This window comes from Scylla paramamosain, unplaced genomic scaffold (genome assembly GCF_035594125.1).
Source record: "Scylla paramamosain isolate STU-SP2022 unplaced genomic scaffold, ASM3559412v1 Contig34, whole genome shotgun sequence".
NCBI classification, from domain to species: domain Eukaryota; kingdom Metazoa; phylum Arthropoda; class Malacostraca; order Decapoda; family Portunidae; genus Scylla; species Scylla paramamosain.
The window spans coordinates 570,001-587,680 of NW_026973699.1; the positions used below are offsets into that span (position 1 = coordinate 570,001).

Sequence of the window (17,680 nt, forward strand, 5' to 3'; positions counted from 1 at the left end):
CTGAAACACCGCTCCTCTCCATCTTTCAGTACACTCTGGTTGAAGTGAGGTTTTTAAGCGTGTTTTTATGGTTTAATGACAGATTGGCGAGATTTCTTTATTATTAACAGGAAAAACACCCGTGGGAACTTGGTTAATCTCTGTGGCCGGGAAAAACAGTCGTGGTGATGAGAGAGCAAAGTGTTTCTGAGTACTGGCCTGACTCAACAAAGGGAACGTTTCAGCGTGGTGTGTGAGTAAGGAAGGATGTGTCTGTCAGCAATGCCTTTGAACGCTAGGAATTATTGAATAGAGAACTGGGGGAGGGATGCTTATGTTAAGTTAACCCTCTGACTTTTTTTTTTTTTATGTAGGAAGGACACTGGCCAAGGGCAACAAAAATCTAATTAAAAAAAATGCCCACTGAAATGCCAGTCCCATAAAAGGGTCAAAGCAGTGGTCAAAAATTGATGGATAAGTGTCTTGAAACCTCCCTCTTGAAGGAATTCAAGTCATAGGAAGGTGGAAATACAGAAGCAGGCAGGGAGTTCCACAGTTTACCAGAGAAAGGAATGAATGATTGAGAATACTGGTTAACTCTTGCGTTAGAGAGGTGGACAGAATAGGGGTGAGAGAAAGAAGAAAGTCTTGTGCAGCGAGGCCGCGGAAGGAGGGGAGGCATGCAGTTAGCAAGATCAGAAGAGCAGTTAGCATGAAAATAGCGGTAGAAGACAGCTAGAGATGCAACATTGCGGCGGTGAGAGAGCGGCTGAAGACAGTCAGTTAGAGGAGAGGAGTTGATGAGACGAAAAGCCTTTGATTCCACCCTGTCTATATGAGTGGAACCCCCCCCAGACATGTGAAGCATACTCCATACATGGACGGATAAGGCCCTTGTACAGAGTTAGCAGCTGGGGGGGTGGCTAAGTAAAACTGGCGGAGACGTCTCAGAACACCTAACTTCATAGAAGCTGTTTTAGCTAGAGATGAGATGTGAAGTTTCCAGTTCAGATTATAAGTATAGGACAGACCGAGCATGTTCAGTGTAGAAGAGGGGGACAGTTGAGTATCATTGAAGAAGAGGGTATAGTTGTCTGGAAGGTTGTGTCGAGTTGATAGATGGAGGAATTGAGTTTTTGAGGCATTGAACAATACCAAGTTTGCTCTGCCCCAATCAGAAATTTTAGAAAGATCAGAAGTCAGGCGTTCTGTGGCTTCCCTGTGTGATATGTTTACCTCCTGAAGGGTTGGACGTCTATGAAAAGACGTGGAAAAGTGCAGGGTGGTATCATCAGCGTAGGAGTGGATAGGACAAGAAGTTTGGTTTAGAAGATCATTAATGAATAATAAGAAGAGAGTGAGTGACAGGACAGAACCCTGAGGAACACCACTGTTAATAGATTTAGGAGAAGAACAGTGACCGTCTACCACAGCAGCAATAGAACGGTCAGAAAGGAAACTTGAGATGAAGTTACAGAGAGAAGGATAGAAACCGTAGGAGGGTAGTTTGGAAATCAAAGCTTTGTGCCAGACTCTATCAAAGGCTTTTGATATGTCCAAGGCAACAGCAAAAGTTTCACCAAAGTCTCTAAAAGAGGATGACCAAGACTCAGTAAGGAAAGCCAGAAGATCACCAGTAGAGCGGCCTTGACGGAACCCATACTGGCGATCAGATAGAAGGTTGTGAAGTGATAGATGTTTAAGAATCTTCCTGTTGAGGATAGATTCAAAAACTTTAGATAAGCAGGAAATTAAAGCAATAGGACCGTAGTTTGAGGGATTAGAGCGGTCACCCTTTTTAGGAACAGGTTGAATGTAGGCAAACTTCCAGCAAGAAGGAAAGGTAGATGTTGACAGACAGAGCTGAAAGAGTTTGACTAGGCAAGGTGCAAGCACGGAGGCACAGTTTCGGAGAACAATAGGAGGGACCCCATCAGGTCCATAAGCCTTCCGAGGGTTTAGGCCATCGAGGGCATGGAAAACATCATTGCGAAGAATTTTAATACGTGGCATGAAGTAGTCAGAGGGTGGAGGAGAGGGAGGAACAAGCCCGGAATCGTCCAAGGTAACAATAGGAGGGACCCCATCAGGTCCATAAGCCTTCCGAGGGTTTAGGCCATTGAGGGCATGGAAAACATCATTGCGAAGAATTTTAATACATGGCATGAAGTAGTCAGAGGGTGGAGGAGAGGGAGGAACAAGCCCGGAATCGTCCAAGGTAGAGTTTTTAGCAAAGGTTTGAGCAAAGAGTTCAGCTTTAGAAATAGATGTGATAGCAGTGGTGCCATCTGGTTGAAGTAGAGGAGGAAAAGAAGAAGAAGCAAAGTTATTGGAGATATTTTTGGCTAGATGCCAGAAATCACGAGGGAAGTTAGATCTTGAAAGGTTTTGACATTTTCTGTTAATGAAGGAGTTTTTGGCAAGTTGGAGAACAGACTTGGCATGGTTCTGGGCAGAAATATGAAGTGCATGAGATTCTGGTGATGGAAGGCTTAAGTACCTTTTGTGGGCCACCTCTCTATCATGTATAGCACGAGAACAAGCTGTGTTAAACCAAGGTTTAGAAGGTTTAGGACTGCTAATAACACTTCATCGAGTTCTGTCTTGCCTTACTAATGCATCTTGAACACTCATATCTTTCTTCAGTGCAACAGGAGACTGTCTTGAAGGGAGTCTTGTGTGCATTTGAGGCAATAGATTCAGATAGGCCAAGTTAACCCGCAGACTGCTTATAACACTTCATTTGAGTTCACTTTTGGCTATCTAATGCATCTTCAACACTCATCATTCTTTAAACCAATAAGAGACGGAGTAATTTTAGCGTATCAAGGCGAAATGGTGCAACAGACACTAGATAATTTGAACTTTTCCAATATTCTCTCCCTCTTGTGTGTTTTGTCTTCTGAAACCCTGCACTGAGGCAATGGCATGGTGTTCACGTCGTCTTAGTAACTGTGCTGCGTTTTTCACTCCCTTTGCTGTCAGTTCGGTCTTGATATCATACTCAGAGTGATGGTGAGGGCGAGTTAATCCTCCGACTGCCACTGACACTCTTCACCTCATCTGTGTGACAGTAGTGTGCAGTAAAGCGTCAGGCAGGGTTAGATTTGATTATCATTCACTCCTTTTTGTGTCAGTTTTGTCCTTTGCAATCGTGCACTAAATTTTTTAACTTTCAAGACAATATTTTCATTCATTCCTGGCATTCAAAGGGTAAAGGCCGCCTCGAGTACCTGAATGAGCACGTCCTCGCAAAGGCACAGCGGGGAAATGGAGGGAAGCCGCAAAGTCACTCAGACATGACTTCCGTGTTGCTGATTTTACAGACTGTGGCTACAATGCAAGGACAGGAGACGCCCTTTCCCTGCCACGGCCCTGTCTGTGAGAAGCTTCAAGGCTACGTGGAGAGCCTCGTTCACGATATCGACGATGAATACAAGTTCTTTTGTAAGGAAATGGAAAATCGGGCCAGCCGCGCGGAGGTCAAAGTAAAATTAAATAACATGAGCAAAAACAAATTGAGAAAATACTAGTCTGTCGCGAAAGAAATTTATCAGAGCTTGACGCGCAAGTTCCTCCAGCAGAAGCACAAACACCTGAAGAGACGCTTATCGGAGCACGAGCTTAACAGTCTGTTCCCCTTGTGCCCCAAAGATGACATAGGTCTGATGCACCTCCCTAAACACCAGAGGCTGCACGACCACTACCGCTACCACCACCACCACCACCATCACCAGCCCCAATAACCACTGAGACAAGCAAGCAAGTAAACCCACACTCCACATCTCCTCCCTGATGAAGACTTATCAATAATAGCGAGCCACTGGAAAACCTAACACGGAGCTCTGAGAACGATCGCCACGCACATAAATCAACAGCAAGTGACAGTGATACAAACCATAATGACAAAGGAAGTGAGAGAGAAAGACTAAAGATTAATTACACCCTGACATTTTTTCTCTCTCTCTCTCTCTCTCTCTCTCTCTCTCTCTCTCTCTCTCTCTCTCTCTCTCTCTCTCTCTCTCTCTCTCTCTCTCTCTCTCTCTCTCTCTCTCTCTCTCTCTCTCTCTCTCTCTCTCTCTCTCTCTCTCTCTCTCTCTCTCTCTCTCTCTCTCTCTCTCTCTCTCTCTCTCTCTCTCTCTCTCTCTCTCTCTCTCTCTCTCTCTCTCTCTCTCTCTCTCTCTCTCTCTCTATTCACTCCAATTCACTTTAATTTGCTCAGTAAGTTATCGTAAGTCACTTCAGGTTATATTTTTTTCTTCTGCCTCTAATGAGCGTGTTGGTGAAGCTCAAATCCGATGAATTCTGTGGCTTAGTGAATCATTGTTGTCGTCTTTGTTCTCTGTCATGAATGTTGTTTTTCTTTCTCTAATTGTTTCTTGTGTTCTTGTTATGTGCAGTGTTGCTTGGTGTGCACCGGATAAGAAGTCATTGTTTTTACTAAATATTAATGTTCTTGTTATCTATAATGTTGTTGGGTATGGACTAAAGTAAATAACAAAAATAAATAAATAAAAGAAAAAAGAAAAAAATGAGTAGAGAATAAATGTTCTTGGATATCTTTATAATGTTTTTTTTTTCCGTTATTATTTATGTTCGTGTTATCTCTCGGTGGTGGTGTGCACTGAAGTAGACGACAACCAATGAAAAGGAGTGGAAAAATGTCCTTTAGATTCAGTTTATCCTTTAGTGGCATCACAGAAGATAATGATAGTGTTTCTTAATTATCTTCCCCTATTATCATCGGTCCATCTCGCGGTGGACTGAAGTAGATAGGAAACCAAAGAAGGGAGGTAGAGAACTTTCTTAGATGCCTTCATCCTCTACTGAAATAATAGAAGATAATGATGGTGATTCTTGATTTTTATTTATTTATTTTTTTTTTTCTCTCAGTTTTTGTTGGCCTTGGCCAGTGTCCCTCTTACGTAACAAAAGATCTTCCTTACCATCATCTATCCAGACTGAAACACAAAGGCAGCCTGAGGAGAGCGGAAAATGTTCTTAAATTTTTTTGCCTCCTAGTGGAGCTGTATGGGAAGATGACAGTGACTCTTACTTATCTTCCTCATGATCATCACAATCACCACCATCATAGGGAAAAACAGCAGTGATTCTTGCCTATATTCCTCACGAACACCACCACCACCACCACCACCACCGTCACAGAGGGAGATTAATAATAATTCTCACCTCTCTTCCTCACCACAACCACCACCACCATCACTGTGGAAGAATACAGTGATAATTCTTGCTTATGTTCCTCATCATCATCATCATCATCAACACAATCACTCCATCACTACCTCATCTATTCTTTTACTTGCATATCCTGCAAATTACATGAACATTTCACAATTCCTTTCATAACCTGCAAACATCTATCAGTCTACCATTCCTCTGCCATCACCATCATAAACATCTCCATCATTCCATCACTACCTCGATAATATCTTTTTACCTACACACCCTCTAAATCACGTCATCATTACACTATTACCTTCACAACCTCCACCATTCCATCATTCCTCATACACGTAACATTTTTAAGAGATTTCCATTCAGTTCATTTTATTTCTCTGACTTCACGATTCCCGCCAACCCAATCATTACTTTCCTCTGCTCAGCCAACTTGTCTTATTCCTGCTATTCGTGATTCACTCCTCTCTCTCCTTACGTCGCGTCTGTATTAGTCCCAATTTCTTCCTTCCCGATATATTTCGCAAGGCAGCACACGTAGCAGCTTGGTCCACGATGGGGGAGACAGAGAGAGAGAGAGAGAGAGAGAGAGAGAGAGAGAGAGAGAGAGAGAGAGAGAGAGAGAGAGAGAGAGAGAGAGAGAGAAGGGGAGTGAGGGTAAACACACACACACACACACACACACACACACACACACACACACACACACACACACACACACACACACACACACACACACTTACGACCAAACAATAAAGCTGAGACAGAGAGACAGAGACATACGGTATATACATACATACGTACATACAATATACATACATACATACAGACAGACAGACAGGTCACTGATAAAATGGTGACAAATACCCCAGAATGGTGCGTGCGACAAGCTGGAATCAGACTTTTTTTCTTTTCTTCTCGACGTCCTCGTTTAAAATGAATTTGTTCTGAGTGGTGACATGAAAGAGGCAAGACAAGAGGGACCCACTGTGCTACTTTCCACCACCAAAAAACTCGGTGCTTAATGACGCTTGGTGCTACTGGTGGCTCCTCACGCGCCCAGCCACCACCACCGACACTTTGATCTGCCCCCAATCAGGGATTTACCCACGCCACCTCTCGCGATGGTAGTAATAGTAGTGGTAATAATAATAATAATAATAATAATAATAATAATAATAATAATAATAATAATAATAATAATAATAACGTAATTTTTTATCATATTGACAATGATGACAATGATTACTAATAACAATGATAACAAATTTACTAATACTTTTACTACTACTGCTACTGCTACTACTACTACTACTACTACTACTACTACTACTACTACTGCTACTACTACTACTACTACTACTACTACTACTACTTCCACCCCATGTTTATTGATGTGTCAATTAGGGGCTCCATTACTTGGAGGTCATTAGCCCCAGCTCCCGCTAATGACTGTGGCATCCAACCATATCTAATACTCTATAATATACACATTAGTTGTTAACTATAAATTCATTCTACCTCTACTCTATCTACTCTTATGCCACTCTCCACCACTGTAGCCTCGCAGTCGAGGCCTCCTAAGTCTGCAGGTATGGGAGTGGAATGCCTTGTCCCCCCTGAGACACAGGAGGGCGGATCTGAGGAGGGAGAATGAGAGACGGCACCTCATCCATGCGACGACATGGCTCCTTGGCTGGTGCTTCTTTTCTGCCATTAGGTCGGCTAGTCTTGAGTAGAAGCACTGAGCCTTGGAGCCCATCCCGCCAGATGTGGTGAAGACCAGAGGTGTGAAGCTGCCCTGGTCAACGTGTTGGATTCTCTCCCCATACGCTCGGATCTTCTCCTGCTCATTCTTGCGGTGGGCGGCCTCCAGGGAGAGTTCGTGGTGACAGGCGGCCATCGGGTCAAAGATCCGTATGTCCACGAATGCTTTCTGTCCCCTTGTCCAGAACCCTCGTGCACTGACGTCGACTCGAGCCTCGTTGGTGGTGTTGGCTGTTCTGTAGCGCAGGTGCTCGCCGTCTAGCGGCAGGAGGGTCGGTTCAGTGGAGACATCGTGGCACACCTCCCTGAGCATGCTGGCGGTCAGATCTCTCACCTCATCGTGCCTGATACATACGAATCCCCCCTTTTTGCACTACTACTACTACTACTACTACTAATAATAATAATAATAATAATAACAATATTGTAAACCTTTCATGATAACGACAACGATGACGATGATCCATAATAATAATAATAATAATAATAATAATAATAATAAGAGTAAGCGGTGATCAGGTGACCTCAGATGAAGGGCCTGAGTACCATCCGCCCAGCACCAAGTGACAGCACCCCACAGAGAACAGTGGGGAAGGGAGGGCGTAGAGGAGAGCAGTGGGAGGAGTAGAGGTAGCAGTGGCAGGGAGAGGGAGGGTAAGGAGGAAACAGCGCGCAGGAACAAGCTCACTAATCACGCCTTGTTTGCCACACAGGTACTCTCAGGTGCGGGAACATGGCAAGAGGTGGCGGCGTTGGCAGCTGGTAATACACCCTCACAGGTGACCAAGGGCAGTACCGTCGCCAGGTGGCCACACAGCCCCCCTCCTCATACTGCTGGTGAACCTCAACGTGACAGGTGACCTCACTAAGGTTACAGGTCGCAGAGATTACCTGTATTTACATCTAAGGTATCTGGTATTTAATAACCTGTCTTATTTTACTGGTAAGGATATTTTTTTTCTTTTTTGCCAAGTGTTTTCTTAATTTTCCTTATTTTCCCTATTTTTTTTATGTTGAGTGTTCTGTTCCAATGATTTAACACGTCTGTTCCTCAGGTATATCAGTTAATTATTCCACACTAAAGCAATTCTATATGCATGACATGTTGATTAATCTCAACACCTGCATTTTTCTTATTTGTCTAATTATTCACTCTACAGGTAAGAGAGAGATAATTCAGTTACAGTTCATCCGTTGATGACTTTATACACCTGGTTTACCTTTATCCAGTTACTAATCCCACAAGTAAGAGGTGAGGGAATGACCTGCTTCTCTCCCACATATTTCTCTTTTATTCTCTCTCTCATCACATTCTCTTTATATTCTCTACACTCTCTCCTCCTCTCCCTCCATCATATTTCTCCCACTATTTCTTTATTCCACCTTTTCCTCTCTATCCCTCATCTTTCCCCACTTTCTTCCTTCATTTCCTCTATCTTCATTTTTCCTTCGGCCTCTATTTTTTTTTTCACCTCCTCCTTTTTCCTCTTTTCTGTTCTCTTCCTGCTTTCATTTCTTCCTGTCTTCATTTATACTTTCATCCCCCATCTCTTCCTCTTTATTCCTCATCTTTCCTCTCTTTTATTACTCCTCCTCCTCCTCCTCCTCCTCCTCCTCTTCTTCACTAGGCAGCAGAAAGCAATTATCTTCTTTATCAAGTTTTCTTCCTCACCTCACTTTTCTTCACTTTCCGTCAAACAATCCTTTTTACTTCATTTAACTCTCTCTCTCTCTCTCTCTCTCTCTCTCTCTCTCTCTCTCTCTCTCTCTCTCTCTCTCTCTCTCTCTCTCTAGCCAAGCAGTTGATGGTCGTTTAGTGAAAACTAAAGAAGTAGTTAATGGCAGAGATAATTATCTACATGATTAACAGTAGTTAATTAACCCTTCAGACAACCTTCTCGTACCTTGAGAAGTTAATTAAAGTACTACAAAAATATTATAATCAAGTAATTAATTCTTCCCCCGTAAAATGTCATTGAAGGATACCAGCTTTACTAAGTGTTACTGAGGAAAACCCTTTATACCTCACGTCATGTCACGGTGACAGTGTTAATTAAGAGTATACGTAATGAAGTATTGGTTATTCCTCTCCTGGATCCTTAAGGCAGCGAGAGTGACGAAACAGGTTTAAAGGGAGACTTGTTGCGTGCTCCCGCTCTCTTCCCCACTCCGTGACGCAATGCTTCCTCGGTTCCCGTTTTCTCTCGGGGAACATGATTTGATGGGTCATTTAAAATTACTCTGTTCCTCATTTAATGTATAGTATCAGTTAATCCCCCCCCCCCAGACTGCTTCTTTGAATTATTGAATCCTCAGAATTATTGAGGAAAGTTGAGGAATAGTGACGTAGGAGTTCATAAAAGCGAGCAAACAGAACTCTTGCTAAGAACCAAAGCGATAAAAGAAAAACGAGCGTGTAAGAAAACGGTCAGATATTCGCGCAGACTCAAATAAAATATATGAAAGATGCACGTTTCCTAGAAGGCAAGAGGAGATGAATCGTGAGTGCATGAAGATACCGTTTCCTTCCCTTTCTTTGCCTCCCTTTGTACTTTGAGCCTCAGCAGAGCACACAAGGAACAATTGGTGACGGTTTACAGATCATTAGTGCCTCAAGACTGCCCTGGCCGAAAGGGAGAGCACACATTACAGAAAAATACAGAAAAAAATAAAAAGAAGCCTTGTAATATTGTGCGCTGTAAATAGAAATGTAGTTAGCTATATTCCTAAAGGTCTCGAAGGTACTTTCAGGTAAGCTTAAAGTGCCTGTTGTGAATACATCAGCGAAATATAATAGGTATGAACGTGTTTGAGGTGGAAAAGGAGGTTGGTTCGTGTTATGAGTGAATGCAAGTGATGTTAAAGCAAAGAAAAAGAAAGCAGCAAAGTATGCAGGTGTTTCGAAATGTGTTAAGAGAAGAGTACCTGTAGAAATAGGTGTTTCTGACACTTAAAAAGTAGTTTGTTGATATTAAGAGTGGATGCAAAGGAGGGTAATGCAAAGATTTAGTGTTCGTAGTGTTAAAGAATAAAATAAATGTACGCAGATGTTTCCAGCCGCTGTAAAAAAAGAAAAAAAAAAGAAAATGAATGTATGTAGAAATACGAGTAAGTAGCAAAATGTGTGGATGTGGAAAAAAAAAAATAAAAAGAAATGGGCACGCTATATCTGTATGCACACACACACACACACACACACACACACACGTCATAAAAATGCATGAAACCAATAATGTTAATACAAATAAAAAGAAAAAAAGTGAGGAATATGAAAAAAAGAGAGAAAAAAAATATTATAGTACTACGTAGATGAAATGAAAAGAAAAAAAATATTAACTTTATTTTCATGTTTTTTTTTTTTTTAAGATTATTTTGCAGGTATCTTTTAACGAAGCAGGTTTGGGTTACTTTCCAGAACTTCACTATTCTAGACTGTTTCTTTTATGATTTCCTTATTTACGCAATTATTCCTCAACAGACCAAACATTTTGTCAGATTTCATTCCATGATCTTAATGCTTTAGGCGATTTTTTTTTTTCTATAATTTTACTGTTTTGCGCCAAAGGCCAAGTATTTTGGGATTTTTTTTTTTTTTCCATAGGTGGTTGGTGATATTGCCTTACATGTCTTTACTGTGCAGGTTATTTCCGTTCACAGTTTTTCTCTTTTTACACTAATTTTATCAATAACTTTCATATTTTGGGCAGTTTTCGTTGATAACTTTCCTGTTCGGGCTATTTCTTTCCACATTATTCCTCTTTTTGTGCTGTTTTCATTTATAATTTTTCATATTTTGAGTTGTTTTCATCTGCTTCTTTCTTATGTAATGCTATTTTCATCCATAACCTTCTTTATTTTTAGCCATTTTCATTTTGTGTTTTTTTTTTTTTATTAGAATGTCAAAATTTTCACCGCGATCGTCTTTTTATTGCTCAGTCCCTTTTTTTTGTTCTCTTCCTTCGCTCTTTTACATCGCGGTGGTCGTCTTTTCTGTCAGCGATGTTAAAAAATGACAGTATCTTTCGCCGCCGCCACACCACAACCAAAAAAATAAATACCAGAAGCGTCACTGTTTTTGCTCTCTCTCTCTCTCTCTCTCTCTCTCTCTCTCTCTCTCTCTCTCTCTCTCTCTCTCTCTCTCTCTCTCTCTCTCTCTCTCTTCCTGCGTGGTGGAGGAATTCTTCAATGCTCCTCACCTTGAATTTGCTTTATGAGTGAGACGTTCAAATTTAAATATTTCTCTTTATAATATCTCTCTCTCTCTCTCTCTCTCTCTCTCTCTCTCTCTCTCTCTCTCTCTCTCTCTCTCTCTCTCTCTCTCTGGACGTCTCTGGACGTAGCTCAGTTCTTTATGGCACAGTTCTTTATCCGTGCCCTAAGGTTCCCAGTTCGATTCTGCTGTAGAGGGGAACTTAAATACAAAATTGTTTACTGATCAGTCTACCTGTCCATTCCAAGCCACGGCAGCACTGTCACCCTGACCACTTCAGGTCCTCGCCTGCTTCAGTGTGACTTGAACTGTTGCAGAGGGAAGGTTTCAATACGCTTCTCATTATTTTCACTAATCTTTTGGACTGCATTCTTTGTGGAGTGGCACCTTCACTGGGTCTTCCCTTATGTCCCTACAAGCCTGAATGCAGCGCCGTGTTGATTACTTGCGCCAAGCCACGCCAGGTGAAGCTTCAAGCAAATTTAGCAACGTAAATAGTGAGGACGCACCAGCTCTCTCACCTCCCGCGGCGCCTCCTGCAGGAAGGGAGTGGCACTCATAATAGTAATAATAATAATAATAATAATAATAATAATAATGATAATAATAATAATAATAATAATAATAATAATAACAATGGAAATAGTAGTCGTAGTGGTGGTGATGGTGGTGGTGGTGGTGGTGGTGGTGATAGTAGTAACTACAACAACAGCAATAACAATAATAAATGCGTTGCTATATTGGCAGTTAATAAGCAGACAAGTCTAGTAAGTTACATATAAATGAGCTGTATTAATAATTTGGTGCATTTTTTTAGTAGGCACAATATAAATGTATAATAGCAATAGAGTGAAGAAGGTGAAGAAGGTCACCTTTATTCACGCTGCGTGAATAAAGGTGACGATGAAGTAACACTCTCATCGAATACACGCACTGCAACAAACAACACCAAATGCAACAGCTGCTCACTGGCCGGTGTTAATTGATGCACTCTATCCGATATGTCTGTATGTCACTCTGTCTGTATGTCTGTCTGTCTGTCTGTCTGTCTGTATGTATGTATGTATGTATGTACGAGTATGTATGTTATGTATACATATTGCTGTCTCTCTGTTTCTGTGTCTGTATTTATTTATCTTTATGTCTGTCTGTCTGTCTGTCTGTCTGTCTGTCTGTCTGTATGTATGTATGTATGTATGTATGTATGTATGTACGTACGTTTCTGTTTACGTGTCTGTCACCCCCTCTCTCTCTCTCTCTCTCTCTCTCTCTCTCTCTCTCTCTCTCTCTCTCTCTCTCTCTCTGTTTACTGTAGAGTGTGAATTGTGTGACAATATTACGTACAGCTACACTAAGGGAAGGTGATGGTTGAAGGGTACAGAAAGTCAGTGAGTCAGAATGCACCATCACTTGTTGGTCACTGCATGCAACATGACCTAGGCTATTCAGGTATGCGCTCGCTTTCAAGTTGAGGTGGAGCGGCCTTTTCTGAAGCCACAGTACTTTGGCGACAGCAGGTGGTGCTGCTCGAGGTGTTCGGTGAGCTGCTCGCTTATGATCCTCTCCAAGATGTTACTGAGTACGGAGAGGAGCGAGACTGGCTGGTAACAAGGCCGGTAGTTACCTGGCTCAGACCTCGACTTCTCTTTATGCACGGGTGTGAGTCGCGCCTCCTTCCATAGTGACGGCCAGACCCCTCGCTGCAAACAGCGGGGAAACATTTGTGCGAGAGGGCCAGCGAGCTCAACAGCACACTTTTTGAGATGTGGGGTCACGCTGTCAAGACCAGGGGCCTTCCTGGTGTTGACATCCCTCAGGTGTCTTCTGATGGCGTCCTCAGAGATGGCAACGCCCTCCAGTCTCGAGACAGTAAGGCGGGGGAGGGCGGGTAGTTGCCTGTCTGGCTCTGGAGTTGTCATTTTTTCAGCGAACTGGCGGACGAGGAGGTCTGTTTTTTCTTGGCTGGAGACGGCCATATACCCGTCAGGGCGGGGATACATTCATGAGAGGAGACACCTTGCCTCTCCTTTACTAATCCCCACCACTGTTTGGCATCAACCTGGTTGGAGGTCAGCTTCCGCCTCATATTCGCCTCGCACCTTGCCTTGGCCCACTTCACCGTCTTTATCATGATCTTGCACGTTCTTCTGTGTGGGGCTTTGTTACACTGTGCCTCTTGTACCGCGTCCAGGCTTTGTACTTTTGCTCAGCAGCAGTCTTGCACCTGTACCCGAACCAGGAATGGTCCTTTGCGCTGGTTGAGTACGTCCTGTGTGGCACGTGTTGCTGCTGCAGTGTGCAGAGGACAGTAGTGAGGGCGGTGGTGTCATGGTGCGGGTCCCCGGTGAATATTGTGTCCCAATCTGTCAGGGCCAGGGCCTGCCGCACAGCCACCCAGTCGGCGCGGTGACACAGCCAGGTGGCTTGCTGGTGATCCTCGTCACGCGCCGGGGCAACGCTGACGGTCGTGAGCACGGCATGATGGTCAGAGCTGCCCACACAGTCGAGAGGGAGGCACTGAACACATTCTTGAGGCAGGTCCGTCACCACTGGGTCCAGGGAGCCTCCACGCTGGTGTGTGGGAAAGTCCACATGATTGTGGAGTCCCTGCACTGCTGTGAGCTCTCTCTCTCTCTCTCTCTCTCTCTCTCTCTCTCTCTCTCTCTCTCTCTCTCTCTCTCTCTCTCTCTGAACGACAGAAGAAAAAAACACATATAATGTTGTAGTTTGCTTTTGTTGCAGTAGTATATACAAATACAAATCAAAATTTATGGTACGATCGTCTTTAATAATGACTTTGTAGGAGTTTGAACATTTCCTTGTCATTGTATGAAGGAGGAAATCCGGACAGGGGAACTGCTTGAAGGGGGAAAAGACGAAAAGAAGTTTGTGAACAAGTGCTTTACAGGATCTGTTTCATCGCTATTTGTGGCTAATCATTCACCTAAGTCTTCAGCACCGCACGTATATGTTTATCAACACTCCTTTGGCTGTTCTGAGCATCCGCTGTTCGCAGGACAGCTTTTTTTTTTTTTTTTTTTTATGTAGGAAGGATACTGGCCAAGGGCAACAAAAATCTAATAAAAAAAAATGCCCACTGAAATGCCAGTCCCTTAAAAGGGTCAAAGCAGTGGTCAAAAATTGGTGGATAAGTGTCTTGAAACCTCCCTCTTGAAGGAATTCAAGTCATAGGAAGGTGGAAATACAGAAGCAGGCAAGGAGTTCCAGAGTTTACCAGAGAAAGGGATGAATGATTGAGAATACTGGTTAACTCTTGCGTTAGAGAGGTGGACAGAATAGGAGTGAGAGAAAGAAGAAAGTCTTGTGCAGCGAGGCCGCGGGAGGAGGGGAGGCATGCAGTTAGCAAGATCAGAAGAGCAGTTGGCATGAAAATAGCGGTAGAAGACAGCTAGATATGCAACATTGCGGCGGTGAGAGAGGGGCTGAAGACAGTCAGTTAGAGGAAAGGAGTTGATGAGACGAAAAGCTTTTGATTCCACCCTGTCTAGTACAGCAGTATGAGTGGAACCCCCCCACACAACCTGCTGAACACGTCAACAAGGAGCAGACAGCTTAGTCACAGCCACCAACAAGGGCACAGCTAATTGGCTAACAACAAAACACCTGCAACAAATGCATACTTTGTACCAATTAAGCTTCCCTGTTCAGTACTCACCGAGCTGCTCAGCGCCTCGTCACTTACACCCACTGCTACCTTCCTAACTCTTGTGTGGGCTTCAGTGTACGTCACTGTCCAGCGGCACAAATACGCAGACACCTCTCCCAGCCCTTAAAACTGACTGGCAACTACAAGCCACCTACTCGTTCTCTATCATTTATGTATTCTCTCTCTCTCTCTCTCTCTCTCTCTCTCTCTCTCTCTCTCTCTCTCTCTGACCAGTGATGACTGGTATGTATATATATATATATATATATATATATATATATATATATATATATATATATATATATATATATATATATATATATATATATATATATATATATATATATATATATATATATATATATATATATATATATATTTTTTTTTTTTTTTTTTTTTTTTTTTTTTGCTGAATATGAATAAAAAAAATTTTTTTCGTGATGAAAATATTACATATAAACTTTAAATAAAAACCTTATTAGTGAGCCACACGAATGGTTTTACGGATTAGGCTACACAACATTTGCTATAAGTTATCAATACATTGCCAACACATTTTTTTTTTTTTTGTAATATGGTTTTTGTGTATTTATTGTTTACCTTTTCTTTTCCTAGTATTATTTTGACTTTGCCTTCATATTGTATTGACAAGCCAAGAAAACGTTCAAAATGTTGACATGATCCACCGCTAGTCATATCGTTTCCTTTTTTTTTTGTCCTTCTTATGCCCCGTAAAGCTATATTCTTCTTCTTATTTTGTAAAAAAAAAAAAAAAAAAAGGAAAAGAAAAAAACACAATTTCATGATATATAATTGTTAAGAGACGAATGATTATGAATGACATTTGCTATTATCGTACACCGAAGGCGGGACGAAGCGGATGTGCGTAGCAGGCCATTCATCAACTGCTCTCGCCTGCCTCTGTGTCTAAAGAAGCAAAAGTCCGTGTCCTGAAACGCTTTGCTCTCTCACCACGACTATTTTCAAAGGCTACAGAGATGATTAGCCAGGTTATGAAGAGTGTTTCTCCTGTTAGTGACGTAGAAATGATGTATGCCATTACAACCACAGAAAAAACTCTTAGAATCCCGTGCAACTAACTAACTAGAGCCTTTTGAAAGTAGTGGAGGTGCGGTGTGGAAGTCTCGAGAGAGGTAAATGAGACCTCAGTGTGCTGGGAACTGACCCAACTTAGTGTTGTTATTTTACACTGTTATGCTATGCTGTGCTATACTGTGCTATGCTATGCTATGCTATGTTTGACCTCTATGTGTCAAAAACCATAAACATACAGTATATCATGACTGCATTGTATTCTTAAGTCTGTAATCTCAATAACGTGTCTTGCTGTGTCTTCACCCCGATGTATATTCTCCGCCGTTGAATATATGTAAATATTCAGATTACATCATGATATTGTTGTGACTTGATAATGTTACAAGCCACAGCAATGAGCGTCTTGCTGTGTTTTCTTGCGTCTCAAAGTCTATAAGTCTCGGGAATACATCTTGTCGTGACTCCACTCACGTGTAAATCTCTGAAAATAAATATATTCAAACATTCAGATTACATGACGACTGTTGTCTTCATCAAGTCTGCACTGTGTTACGTGTGAAGGACGACCTGAAGGAGCCTCGGGTCACTGACTGCTGCTGCTGCATAGTCCCCAGGCATGAACAGAGGACAGGGCTGGGCGGGACGAGGCAGGGATGGGTGGGAGAGGAGAGATGGAATTGAGGCGGGACTGGGAGCGTGGTTGGGTAGGAAAAGAAAAATGAGACTGGGGATGAAGATGAATGAAGGGTGGTGAGTGGTGGATAAGAAACGAAGTTGAGGCGTGGGGGGGATATGCGAGCCGAGGGGAGGTGGTGAAGAAGGGAGGGATGTCATGGTTTGGATAAGAGACGAAACTGGTGAGGGTCGGGGAAAGGCGAAGTGAGGGGAAGAGAGGTGGTGAAGAGGGGAGCAGTGTCGTGGGCAAGGCGAGGTGACCAGGTTGTACTCACTAATCAAGGAGAGCAGAGGTCCTCACTCTCATGATAATTACACCAGCAAAGGTGAACATTTCGTGACAGCTGTGGATAATCACCTGTTAGCATGCTTGGGCATCTAATACTTGTAATACGACTGTCGTGTTTGGCAACTAGTGAAGTATTTGTCTCGTGTTTTGTACACGAAACTTCGCATGCTTTACCGAAGAGAATTAACAAGGAAAATTCGCTTGTGTGTAAATTTTGTGAAAATTGTATGCTATATCATAAACTTAATTGAATAAAAAAATTAAGAAAAAAAATTAAGGAGTAAATTTTTTTGTGTAGGTAATTTTTTTTTTTTTTTTGTGTTTAGAAATTTTTCGCACCATATAGTGTTGAAGCAAATTAAATAAACGAATTAATGCAGAACATTACAGGAAACATGAAGGCTATGCTATGAGGAGAAAGCACAAGAAGAACAGACCATAAGTCAGCAGGCAGTCTTTGATTCCTGCCCTGCCAAAACAATTGCAACATGTGACCGCTGTGTTGCAGCAAATTTAGTTAACCAATTAATGCAAAATATTTCATAAAACCTGAAGGACAAGAGGAGGAAACAAAAGATAGGTCAGAAGATAGCAGACACTGTTTGACTCCTGCCTCGCCTGCCTTAGCTTCCCTTCCCTTCCTCCCCTCCCCTCCCCTCACCTCACCTCTCCTCTCGTGGACTCAATCAGTTACACGTCAAAGCTCCCTTTATGGTGTTCCCCGTGATGGGCGGTTCTTAAGTTCAGTTTCGCGTAGTAACTTGGGGAAAAGTATGATATGAGGCCCGATTTTTTTCTGAGGTGAATTGGTCATAAGAGCCTGATATCACCTCCCCGCCTG

The 17,680-nt window shown here is 42.5% G+C and overlaps 1 long non-coding RNA gene across 2 annotated transcripts in view; it reads left to right on the forward strand.

The window, feature by feature from the left end:
* The first annotated feature begins 7,571 nt into the window (after nt 1–7,571).
* Nucleotides 7,572–17,680, forward strand: part of LOC135097849 (uncharacterized) — a 53,916-nt gene continuing 43,807 nt past the window's right edge. Inside the window, exon 1 of one of the 2 annotated variants that reach the window (XR_010266222.1) lies at nt 7,572–7,850. This is a non-coding gene — a long non-coding RNA (uncharacterized LOC135097849). The remainder of the gene's footprint in view (nt 7,851–17,680) is intronic. The other variant, XR_010266223.1, reaches the window with a different exon arrangement.